The sequence below is a fragment of the Gracilinanus agilis genome, chromosome 2 (assembly GCF_016433145.1).
Source record: "Gracilinanus agilis isolate LMUSP501 chromosome 2, AgileGrace, whole genome shotgun sequence".
NCBI lineage: Eukaryota > Metazoa > Chordata > Mammalia > Didelphimorphia > Didelphidae > Gracilinanus > Gracilinanus agilis.
The window spans coordinates 546,034,001-546,047,913 of NC_058131.1; the positions used below are offsets into that span (position 1 = coordinate 546,034,001).

A 13,913-nucleotide genomic window follows, 5' to 3' on the forward strand; every position below is an offset into this window, starting at 1 on the left:
AGCACTTTTTTCTTCTATGCATTTAAAAAAATGTTTTATCAATGCATTTTAACACAAGTTTATCATTACCTATTGATCTACTTCCTGTTCCCCTCAAAGTAAAAGCCTTCTCTTACAACAAAGTTGTATAGTCAAGTAAAATAAATCAATACAGTGGCCATATTTGAAAAGTCATGCCTAAACCTATACCTCTAGTTCATCATCTCTCTGCCAAGAAGTATGAAATAAATTTCTTCAACACTCTTCTAAAGTCATGATTGGTCACAGCTGCCAGTCAGAGTCTTTCAATATTGTTTCCCCTCATATTATTATTGTGATCGTCACAGATTTTTCTACTGGTTCTGTTCACTTCACTTTTTATTAGTTTATATCAGCATTTTAATATTTCTCCAAATCCAAGATACTTATCATCTTTTCTGGAACAATAATATACCATTATATTCATTTTATGATAATTTATTCAACCATATCAACTGACAGCCACCTATTTTGTTTTTAGTTCTTTGCTATAACAACAACAAAAAAGACAGCTATTAACATTAGTATCTATAGACATTTTATCTCTGTCCTTAGCCTCTTTGGTCAAGGCCAGAGAAATATCTCTGGGTCAAAGGGCATATAAAATTTAATGATTTCTTGAGTACAATTCCTAATTGTTTTTCAGGCTGGAAAAACCACTTCACAGATCTACCAAGATAGCATGGGCCCTTCCTCCTAAGAATTCCTACTTTTGTTTTCCTCTTTGCCAATAATGATTTGAGACAGAGCCTCATAAGTCTTTGGTTGCAATTCTATTATTAGTGACAGAACACTTTTTGTTGATATGGTTGTTGCACTTATTCATTTGAGAAAAACCTATTCATATTCTTGATCATTTCTATATTGGGAATGGCTCTTATTCATAAAGATTTGTATCATTCTTTATCTATCTTGGAATATTAGGCCTATATCAAAATTTGTCATGAAAGTTTTTTTTCCCTCAGCTATTTCCCTTCCCATTTTCAATGCACTTATTTTGTTTATCCAGAAGCTTTACAATTTTAAATTGTATTGATAGATAGATAGATAGATAGTCCAATTTTTCTCCCTTTGGGCACAGCTATAAAAGTTATCTTCCTTTCTCCTTCACTTTTTTCTATGATTTGATCTTTTATATCTAGGTCACATTTGTAGCATATAGAAAATGCATTATTATAAATGTAATTTCATCCAGACTACTTTATTTCCCCAGAAGTTTTTGTCAAATAAGGAGTCTTTGCCCTAGTAACTAGTGTCTATTAGTTTAACTGGCTGTGTACTACTAAGTTGAATCGCTTTTAAGTCTTGTTCAACTAATCTGTTCTATTGAACAACTTCTTTATTTTTTAACAAATATCAAATTGTTAAATGATTATTTCTCTATCACATAGTCTGAAATCTGATACCACCAGATTCCCTTTATTCCTACTTTTTTTTTACTATTTTCCTTCAAATGACTAACCTCCTATTCCTCCAGATGAATTTTGTTATTTTTTTGTCTAATTCTATAAAATAACTCATTGGTAGTCTGAGATGGCACTAAATCTGTAAATGAATTTTTATTCATCATTTTTATTATATGACAGAGTCTAATCATGAGCAAATAATGTTTCATCAATTATTTTGTCTTCTTTTATTTCTAAAAAACAAAAGTGTTTTATAGTTGTTTTCATTTAAGTCCCAAGAGTTATATGTATTTCCAGATAGCTCTGAAATTCTACTCACTTTGAATAAAATTTCATTTTTTCATCTCTTCCTGTTAGGCTAATATTACATAAGAAGGCTGATTATCATCTTATATACCATGCTATTTTAATAAATTTGGTGATCATTTTATTAAGGATAATTAAATTTCTAAGATTTGCTAAGCAAATCATCACATCATCTGCAAATAATAAAAATTTTACTTCTTTTTCTATGCTTATTCCCCCACTTTCTTTTCTTATTCTCTTGCTGTAGCATTTAGAGTATAACATTGTGGTTAATGGATTAGTTCCTAATCTAGGAATTTGGAAAACATCAGCCCAAAGTATGCCTTCTTCTGACATATACTCATATCCTAGCTATCTGCCCCAATGACAAGTCCCTTAGCCAACTTTCTAAGATCATAAATTGCAGAGAAGGTAACAAAACCTGAATCACTGGAGGGAGTTTCTTCATCTAAAAGTTCCATAAATTAAAAAAAAAAAAAAAAAAAGACAGGTCCAGTTGCTTTCCTACTACTTTAACTAGAATTTCTAGAACTATATTAAAGTGGTAACAACAAAAATTATTACTTTATCTAATTTATTAGTGAGGCCATTGCTATTTCTTGATTACATATGAGGTTAATTCTTGGTTGTAAATGTATAATATTTATAATACTCAGAAACTATACATTTATTCCTATGTTTTCTGGTATTTTCATATAAATTGGTATCATATTTTATCAAAAAAGTTTTCCTGGACCTACTGATTATAATCACATGATTTTTAATGTTTTTATATTAATATGATCTGTTTTAATTACAGTGTTCTAATACTGAACCAACCCTGCAATCCTGTTTTAAATCTAACTTGGTCAGAATGAAAAAAAACATATGAATATGTTGCTATAGCCTATTTGTTAATATTTTACTCAGTATCTTTTGTATTGTCATGCATTAAAAATAGTCTATAATTTTCTTTCCTACTTTATCTCTTCTTGGTTTAGATATTAAAACTATATTTGGTAAGATGTGAAGGACAGGATTTTGACACAGAGTGAAGATGGAATGCTGATGAAGCAAGAATGACAGCAAAGGCAATTAGAAGGTTGGGGAAAGCAAAGGCTTCTGGGAGGAAGAGTGACGGGGAGTTCAGATTTGAACCCTGGACTGAGAGGAGCTCTAAATCCAACCTCAGGATTGAAAACACAGCATTTCCAGAGGATTTCCCAATCTTTGCTATTGTCCATATTAACTGTGAAGTGACCTTGTTTATCAGTAACTGGAGACATGAGGGCTGACAAGACATTCAGCTGAACAAGAAGATTTTATCCTGGAGGGCAAGCTGTGACAGTTCTGAAGAGAGAAACATCTTCCTCTGTACCTGCCACATCTAAAATAATTTCTTTCTCTGTATTAATAGGTTAGATTAATCAGCATTAGAAAGTCAAGAAGATTGAGACAATTTCCAGGCAGCTCCATTAGCTGTTGGCCAAAGCTAAAGGAACCTGCATATCTCTTTGAGACTTTAGATAGGGAACTCCTGTTTTACCTCTTCCCTTATTTCACCCTTGTTAGCCTCTCCTCAATAAACATTGTTGATTACAAATTAGCAGTCAGATAATTGGAAAAGAGGAAGTAGAGGCTAAAGAGAGCAAAGGTTTATTTGAGGGGGAAACCTTTCTTCAGATTTAGGTAAAGCCAAAATCCCAAGTTGCCCTTTACTAGTTTCCTCTGGTAGAGGTATGATCAGAAAGGAATATTGGGGAAGGTTAGGTAATGCAAAATTCCCTAACGCACCGTCAGTCTATATTCCTTCAGTGTTCCTTAATCTGATTCATCATACCTCTACATTTACCTCTACCATCATCATGTTCGGTTAAGCACAGAGGGTAGCCATTAGCTCTCTGGCCAGTCAGGGAGGGGGAGTATCCGTGGGCTTTATGTAATTAGATTAAATCTAAACTGCCCATCTTTAGATTTAATCACCAAAGGTGAGAGTGCCTCCATATTCTGGTTGGTCCTAACCCATGTGTGCTAGAGTGAGTGATGAATCAGAATTGACTGACCGCCCCCTAGGCAGTCTATGAGAAGCGTCTATTGTGATTGGACACACAAGCTAGTGGAAGGCAGAGAAAGTGACGCATAAGTGACCCCTTTAAAAAGGGGGAGTTGAGTGAGTGAGAGGTCTTTGGTTGAAGAAGGAAGTGTCTTGTGACAGACCTCTTCTGGTTCATGGAGGAGTGTTGGAACGCTGAGACTCTAGTGAGACTGCTTTAAATATCTTCTTTGAATTCCATGTGGTGAGTTTAAAGACTGACTGAATCTTCCTGAACTTCTCTTAAATTTCTTTTAGTAAGACTCTGTGAATGAAGTTTTGCTTCATTCACCTCCGGGCCTCTGGCCCTCTGACTCTCAGTTGAGGGTTAAGATCTACCTGGATTAATTAGAGGATCATAGTAAGTTACCTACTGGGTTAGATTCTTATTTCCTTATTTCTTCTCTCTCTTCTTAATTGTAAATAAACTTCCATAAAAGTCAATTTTGACTTGAGATTATTCTTAATTGAGGATTGATAATCGTTCAATCCTCTGGCAACCATCTTTTAATATATTGAACTTATAAAACCCCCTTTTCCTCCTTACAGCTTGGTTCACTAGCACAAACCAACTAACTAGTATAGCATCATCCCAGGGATTCCCTTTTCTTCTTTTAACAGATGGCTACTCTATTTTTTATAATAATTTATGTAGTATAGAATTTAACTGTTCTTTGAATGTTTGATATAATTCACTTATAAATCTACCTAGGTCCCTGATTCAGGCAAATCTATGACACACATGTCAGCACAGACACAACATAACCATTTTCAATGACATGCAGCTACATACAGAGAAGTATGGGGCTGCATGCCGAGGATGAAACATTTGCTGTAGTGTAGTGTGGACACTTTGTGCCAGAGGTCTGTAGGCCAAAACAACTGTCACTAAGCAGGTGTTAAATAATTAGTTTTTGGTTTATTAAATACAGTTATATATTACAATTATATATTTTTGTTATTTAAACTATAAATATCATGAATTATGGTGCTTTTTCCTCGAAGTGATACACCACCCGAGTTATGCTTGGTTTTTTGGAGAATTTTGACACACCAAGCTCAAAAGGTTGCCCATCACTGACCTAGGTCTAGAGTTTTTTAATTTGGTTATTCATTTATGACTTGTTTGATTTCTTTTTCTAAGAATGAATTGTTCAAATTCTCTATTTGCTGCCGTGTTAATCTGGATGAGTTAATATTTTTTAAAGCATCCATTGTACCTACTACTACCTACCCATAGCCTTCTATTCTGGTCTGTAGCTGAGTTCCACATAATAACAGCAGCTTCCAACACAAACTTTCAGAAGTTTCCTCTTGGTTGTGTCCTGATGAGGCCTATTAATCCTTTAAAGACTTGAGGCCCAGTCTTTAGTTAGAATCCAACCAGTCCTAGAAGTTAGAATAAGAGAAATCTGATGGCTATGGAAGAGGAAGTGGTAGAGAAATATAGTGCTTGCTTACACTAATACAATACAGAGAGGAAAAGACCTATTGAAGGAGATTTGAACCAAATGTATAAAGTAAGCTCAGCTCAGCAGTCTCTTGAAGTACTGCCTCAGCAGTGTCCTAACAGGACCCTTCCTCAACCACTTAGTGTGTTGGGGCCCATAACTTCAACCACAATCCAGGGATCAGGAAGGAAAAAAGTTGGCCACCATGGAGGAGTGAAGCCCAGAAGTGTAGGGCTTGTTACAACATTAACTCGTTATAGGAATAAATAGTTCTATTTACAAGAAAGGACAAGTTAAAAGTGGAGAACAAGAGAAGCTGCAGGGGCCTCCCAAAGTCTGCCTATGGCTCTGTTCTAACTAGTCACCACCCAACCTCAGTGGTCCAAAGGGAATAAATAGCAGTGGATGGGAGAAGGGGTACAAAAGGGTTGGGCCTTTTTTGCTAAAGGGAAAATATTACCAGTAAGAAATATTGATTATAATAAGGGCACTCTAGAAAAACCAGTAGAGACACTAAGAAATACTGACAAATAAGAAAGATGAGTCAATAATACAATGAGACAATACAAAAAATAAGTACTTTTGCAATAAAAGATACATAGTAAAAAGGCTCTACTGAAGGAAAAAGTCTTACAAAGAATTCTAAAATTCACCCCAGAAGTGAAAATGCAGCAACTCCAAAAACCTCCAAAAAGGTTCTAAAATGATAAAATAATTTTAAATAAACAAAATAAGAGTAAAAAAGACACAGAAAAAAAGATTTTAAAATCTAATGATTAGGGGGCAGCTGGATAGCTCAGTGGATTGAGAGCCAGGCCTAGAGACGGGAGGTCCTAGGTTCAAATCTGGCCTCAGACACTTCCCAGCTGTGTGACCCTGGGCAAGTCACTTGACCCCCATTGCCTACCCTTACCACTCTTTCACCTATAAGTCAATACACAGAAGTTAAGGATTTAAAATTTAAAAAAAAAAAAAAAATCTAATGATTAGGCAGAGCCAAGACAGTGGAGTGGTAGAAAGCAATGCAGTGAATACCTTTCCACAAAACAATTTTGAAAGAATCAGAATTGTCTGTCAGTATAATAATCATGAACTTTTATTCTAGAGGACAAATGATAAAACATGCTACCCAACTACTGATAAAGAGGTCAAAAACACAAAATGCAGAATGAGAAATTTTTATTGGACATAGCCAATGTGGAAATCTGTTTGGAATGACTATACAAGTTTGTATTGGATTTTACTCTTCTTTTGTTTCTAATTAGCAGTGTAAGAGTGGGGCATATAATGAGAGAATGAGAAGGCAAATTTTGGCTGATTAAAACAAATAAAATATTACTTAAAAATTAAAATAATTAAAATACTAGCAATTATGTAAAAAATCTAAAATGACAGAAAAATAATCCAAAACCATGGACTTGCTCAAAAAAAAAAAACACTGATGGGGGGCAGCTGGGTAGCTCAGTGAATTGAGAGTCAAGCCTAGAGGCAGGAGGTCCTAGGTTCAAATCTGACCTCAGACACTTCCCAGCTGTGTGACCCTGGGCAAGTCACTTAACCCATTGCCTAGCCCTTACCACTCTTCTGCCTTAGAACCAATACACAATGACAACAAAAAACAACAAAAAAGGATAATTATACTGGGATCAATGATGTCCAATCTTTTGGAAATGCAAAGTACATGTCCCTCTAATGCCTATCAGGAAAACCTCTCAAATGAGAAAGAACACCAAGAAGTGAGAAAGAGAAAACCTCTATAGCTTTAAAAAAAAAAAAAAAAAAAAAAGAATAAAATATCCTCAAGTAAAACTTTGAAGAGAGGCTTTCTTACGTGTTTGTTTTCTTTTCCCTGTTTAAAGCTAACTGGAGCAGAAAATGAAGGGGAAGACAGGATGTCAGAAAGTAGAAAAGACTGTTCTATTCTGCACATGCAAGCAGTCACAGAGAGTCTGGCCAAATGTATACCAACAATCATTCCTTTTCAAAAAGGAATTGGCTTACATATTGCCCAAATGGTTTTTGTGGTAGGAGAGAAGACAAAAGAAGGGAACCTCTCTTCAAGGTCATGTTTGTTTTTCAGAGAGCACATGATTAATATGGAAATAAAAATCTCTCTAGGCACAGCTAGCAGCTCAGGTTCTCAGAACTACTGACTCTTCCACAATGGATGGAGAGTCAGTAATTCAACTGAGTAAAGGGGTAAGTAGAGACTATAGTTAAAAGCCAGGGTTCTAACATCTAGAGAAGTACCAAATCCAGGATAAAATGCAAAATCTAAGCCTGATATATAAATCCTCCACAAGCTGGACTCCAATAGCTTTTGCAGTTTTAATTCATATATCCCCCTAATACATTCTCCATTTAGGTTATATCAGACTGTTGTCACCTATACATGACATTCAATGTATCATTACCTGTACATGATATTGCATCTCTTCACCTATGCCTCTGTCCAAGTAGTCCTCCACATCTAGAAAAAATTCCCTTCTTACCTTCCCCTCCCTTATAGGACCCCTAATTTCTATCAAAGCAGTTACTTCTTTCTAACAGATATAATAAACACATCCTTAACAGATAATAATGTAGTAAAAATGATAATCAACAAAGGAAATATGAGCCAAAAACAGAGGCCTAAACAGGGATACCAACATTTCAAGAGGCTAGGACTCACAGATTAAAGTCGAGATTTTTAAAGTTATTTAGTCTAACCTCCTCATTTTACAGATGAGGAAGAAAACAAGTCCCAAGAGAAGTTATATAATTTGCTAAAGATCAAACAAGCAGTATAAGCTAGGACTAAACTCAGTTTTCATGGCTTCAAGCGAAGTATTATTTCCACTGTTAACATGCTACTTTTCTTAAAAAATAAGCATTAACATTATGAATAATGAATGGATTAAAGAAAAGTTTGCAAGAATAAGACAATATACTCAAACTTAAGTGATGAGCTAAAGTAATCTTCAAAGGAAAATATCTATGAAAATATATATTTACAAAATATCAAAGAGAATCAGTGAACTAAAATTACGATTTTAAAAGCCATAAAATAAACATAATAATAAACCTAAAACAAAAAGATAAATAAAAAATTTAGAGGAGGGGGCAGCTGGGTAGCTCAGTGGATTGAGAGCCAGGCCTAGAGACAGGAGGTCCTAGGTTCAAATCCGGCCTCAGACACTTCCCAGCTGTGTGACCCTGGGCAAGTCACTTGACCCCCATTGCCTACCCTTACCAATTTTCCACCTATAAGTCAATACACAGAAGTTAAGGGTTTAAAATTAAAAAAATAAAAATAAAAATTTTCAGGAGAAATGTATAAACTGAAAATGATACTAAAGAACTGTAAACAAAAGAGCTAGAGCTTTTTAAAGAGTCTAACAAAATCAACAAACTTTTAGATAACCTAATTTAAAACTGAATAGAAAATAAAACAAGCAAAATAAAAAGAGTACAAGGTAAATCTATAATAAATTTAGAAGAAATAAAGATAATTATTAGATACTACTATAGGGAAAAAAAGGCAAAGGGGCAATTAAATGGCTCAGTGGATTGTAGAGAGAGGGGGTCATGATAGTTTTTTCAAGCTTTGGCTGAGTTCTGAAAGCAGTTAGGGGTTTGGAATCTTGAGGGAGAAAAATGAGTTGGTTTGGGTCTCCCATGGAGAGAGGTTTTCTGACCAGCTGAGCTGCCTCCTTACCTATCTGTAGAATTGAAATTTAGCCTGGCTTTGAAATATTTATTTAAGAAATTGTTATTTTGGATAAACCCTTTATATCTTCCTTCCCAATATTATTTCATTCCTTCCTTCCTTCCCTTACCTTATATGTCTGTGGAGTTAATAAGGAGAGTAATTAGAGAGGAGTTCAAATCTGTGAAGGGTTAACTATAATTGACAATATTAGATATAAAGAAACTAGTCAGTCATCATTTATTCCCTTTAGATATCAAGAGCACTTTGTAAGCTTGAGTTAAAGGCAGGTCCTTACTCAGACTCCATCTCTGCCTCCCTTCCCCCACCTGAGGTTCCTGAGACAACTGTTAGGGCTTCCTTAATCCACTTTCCTGTCAGATCATCCTTTTGAAAATAATAAACCCTTTTGTGTTTCAACAGACCTATTAGTATAATTTGTCAGTTAGTTATTAAGAGAGGGAAGAAGAGGGAAAGAACTAACATACTCTGCGCTTGAAGGGAAGCTGGGGTATCCATCTTGAAGGAAGGTGTAACTTCAAAACAAGTCCCTTCCTGTGAAATTAACTAAGCCTGTAGTTAATTTCAGTTTAGTCTATTTCCCTTCAGTGCTATACTCTCTGACTTTAGCCCATATTATATCCTGAATCTCCCTGTTCCAGCCTACCTGTAACCTAGATTTACTATCTAACAAATCCCTGATAACCTCCTTTCAAAATTCCCTTGTACCACATACCCTTCCTCAAATTACCCCCATTACAGGATACAGCTCAAGATCTAGGGTTGGGAGGACAAAGGTTCAAATCTAACATCGGACATTTCCTAGCTGTGTGATTCTGGATAAGTCACTTAACCCTGACTCTCTAGCTGTTGCCTTTCTGTCTAAGAGTGGTTACTAAGACAAGTAAGAGTTTAAAAAAAGAAAGAACAAAACAAACTGAGAATTCAAAGGAAGTGGTTGATTAGTTCAAAATTATAAAATACCAAATTAACAAACAATAAATACACTTTTAAATAATCGATTCTCTGAAAAAGAAATTGAGAAAGTCTTAAGTGACCCTTAACCCCCACCCCCCACCACCAACAGAAAAGTCCTATTCCAAATGTACTTACAAAGAATACTATCAAATATTTAAATAGAAATTTACTACAGTAAACTTATGTATGGAAAAAATAGGAAAAGAAGATATTCTACCAACTGTTTTTATGAGATTGTTCTTACACCCAAACTAGGAAGTAATAAAACAAAGAAAGATAATTGCGCAAGTCTTTTCTTGATTTCTGCTACCCATTAATATATTCTTTCTTGATATTACTTTGTATATCTTTACTTCTGTACATGTTTTATCCTCTCAGAGAATATAAGCTTCTTGATGACAGAGATCATTTCATTTTTGACTATGTCCCCAGCACCTAGCACATTTCCTTCTTGCACATTGGATAGCAATAGGGATTGAGATCTTATGATCTCATTGGCATAAGAATACCCCTCTCTCTTTTCCAGACTGTCACCTTCTCTGTAACATATAACATATAATCTTAGTTTCCTAGAGCATGAAGTTACGTACTGAAAGTCACACAAAATCAAAAGTCATTGTGTGTCAAAGGAAGGACTAATTAGTAAGTACATAAAGTTTTTTGAATTTAACTAAAATAAATCAATTGAATTCTATAAAGAAACCCTATGGGAATTATGTCAGTATAGCACTAAATCTATAAATTTAAGTAATATCAATTTTATTATTTTGGCATGGTTCAAATACTATACAAACAATATCTCTGCTATTATTTGTCCTTCATTTCTATAAAAATGTTTTATAGCTATATCTATCCTTATTTTTGTAAATTCTCAATAGGACTTATTAGGTTAAGTCCCAGGTATGTTATGCATTTTGCAATTGCAATTGCATTCAGAATGGAATTTTTAAAACTATTGTTTCTCCTTGGATTTTTTTTAATACTGATAAGAAATTTGATGATTTGGGGGGGGGGTCATTTTTTTAAACCCTTACCTTCCATCTTAGAATCAATACTGTGTATTGTTCTATGGCAGAAGAGTAGTAAGGGATAGGCAAAGGGGGTTAAGTGACTTGCCAGAGCTAGGAAGTGTCTGAGGTCAGATTTGAACCTAGGACCTCCTATCGCAGTGATTGGCAACCTTTTGAGCTTGGTGTGTCAAAATTCTCCAAATAACCGAGCATAACTCAGGTGGCTTGTCACTTCGAGGAAAAAAACCTAATTTTGCGATATTTATAGTTTAAATAACAAAAATGTATAATTGTAATATATAACTGTATTTAATAAAACAAAATAGGTAAATTAACATAGGTAGACTTGTCCTCTATGTAGCAATCCAGGTATACATTAATCGTGATATTATTTGAAGAAGTATTCAAAACTTAACTCTTATACTGCTAATGATTGATCTCTGCAATCTTGAGTCAAATTGAATGTTGACCTTGCCAAATCCCTAGCCCTTCCCTAAGGCTACACCCCAGAAGAGAGTCAGTTATCTCAGTCTCCTTACTTTTCCTTCAATGATCAATTAACATAGGTATCAAACAGCAGTAGATGCCTTAGGCCATATCCACCCTGGATCCAGATCTTAGCTCTACCTATTGTTTCAGGTTTTTGCAGTTTGCATTTTATGATGATTACCTCATAATATAAATGTATCAGGCCACTGGCCTCTCCCCTTCCCCCATACTGTTGTAACCCCAATAAAAGGGACAAGAAATCAGTTGGAAATAAGCTCTTGACCATCAGAGCTTACTAGCTGTCTGTCTACCTTATGCCAAAACTTTCTGTGTCTGCGTGTCTTTATTCTCGCCTTATGTTCTCTTTCCATTAATCCTTAACCCGTAACCCATTTTCACTCAGTTCTTGGTTCCCCTTTCTGAGTGTCCAACCCACTAGGAATCTTCGTGGAGTCGGTGGACGGCTTCAATCTATAATGCACAATGTCTACACTATAGCAAATATTTCATCCTCGACATGCGGCCCCATACTTCTCTGTATGCAGCCGCATGCAGCCACATGTGGCCACATATCAAAAAGGGCTACACGTGTCAGTGCTGACACACATGCCATAGGTTTGCCATCTCTGTTCTATCTCTAGGCCTGACTCAATCCACTGAGCCACCCAGCTTCCCCCTCGTTTTTTAATCAATACTTTACTAATACTAGGAATCATGTTAACTGGTTTCTTCAACTGATTCTCTGGAGTCTCCTAAATAAAACATCATATTGTCTATAAAAGGGGATAATTTTCACTCTTCTTTTAATTTCTGTTGTTAGCTTTACTCTATAGCTTGCACGTCTAAAATTGTCAGATAACAGTGGACAGAAAATACCCTTTTTTGCTTCTTTTCTTTTATATTAGAAAAATTTCCAGAATTTCTTTTGGTTTCAGATATATGGGCTCTTAATTACATTAAATATGAGTTCTTTGATGTCCTTGCATTGTAGGATTTTTATGGTAACTAAGTGAGTTAAGTGGAAAAAATTACCTTCCCCAGATGAACCCCAGAGACTGACAACTCAAATGGGTGAGTTAACGACCCTCTTCAGTCCCCACAAAATTCCACTATAAGCAAGTGATGTATTTTGTTGGATGGTGTTGTTTTTCTATATCTATTGGTATAGTCATTTGGTTTGAGTTGTTTTTGAAGTTGATGTGATTAATCATGCTAAATGTTTTCCTAATATTGAGCCATACTACTATGCATGGTATAAATCTAACTTGATTATAGTGCATTTTAGAATACATTATTTTGTTTTTTACTTGGGATTTTATTTTAAATCCTATTTTAATAGATCTTGCCATATGAGATTTTCATAATCTCTGAATTGCATGTAACAAAAAATTTTCCAAATATACAGATTTAGCATAAGAAATCAAAATCTCCTCAAAGAAGGATAGAAACAAGATGAGATACATATCATCCCCTGTTTGCTACTAGATAGCTAGCATAATCCTTTTTGACACTAGTTGTAGGAGGGGGTAGATGGTGAGAGTGCTGTGCCTAAAGTTAGGAAGGCTTCAGTTAACAGCTAGTCTTAGTTTCACTCAACCTGTGTTAACCCCATTTGCCACAGTTTCTTCATCTGTCTGATAAGCTGGAGAAGGAAATGGCAAACCACTCCAGCATCTTTGCCAAGAAAAATCCAAGTAGGATCACAAAGAATCAAGCATAACTGAAATGAAAGAATGACAATCAGAATTTTGCTAACATGCTTTCCACAAGCCTACAGAAGATAAGCTTGTGCCAAAACTTTTATTTGACTACAAAAAAACTATTATTTTATATGTCTTTGCATCATCTCATAGAATATCAAATATAAAAGAATAACAGCAGGATATCAACTTGGACCATTTCTATCTGATTGCTACCAAATATGGTGAGAATGTTTTTCCTATAACAACAAAAATAATAACTGATGAGCCTTATAGGTCAACTTAAGTGACTACATTAAACAAAATATTCACAACTTTAAATGCATAAATACACATACAAAATATATTAACTGAAGAATAAAAAAGATGTGCCCAAAAGCATAGAGAAAAAAGTATCTTATGATCAATTTTATGATTATTGAACATTTACATATCATCTTTGTTACCGCAAAGCCTTTGACTCAGTTCTGAACTCACGACATAGTCATGGACTACCAACACATAAAACAGATCCAAATGTAGTGAGATTACAATAAATATTTGCCATCCTCAGGAATAACTATTCTCTAATATAAGCTAACAATATAATAATTTCAAGAACCATTTATATAAAACTTTATCTTCCAAAGAAAAAGACTAAGCCCACCCTGCTTCAGCTTATCTTTAAATCCATTGCCAGATTTGAAATGTATAAGGCTTTCAAGTCTTTCTGACTAAGTCTAGTGATCTTCCCCACTATATCATTTAGCTTTCTGTGTTACCAAATCAAATCCTTTGTCTTAATCAATTAAAAATA

At 34.8% G+C, this 13,913-nt stretch overlaps 1 protein-coding gene across 2 annotated transcripts in view; it reads right to left on the reverse strand.

Moving 5' to 3' along the window:
- GALK2 (galactokinase 2) overlaps positions 1-13,913 on the reverse strand; it is a 202,218-nt gene that overhangs the window by 122,830 nt on the left and 65,475 nt on the right. The window lies entirely within an intron of this gene.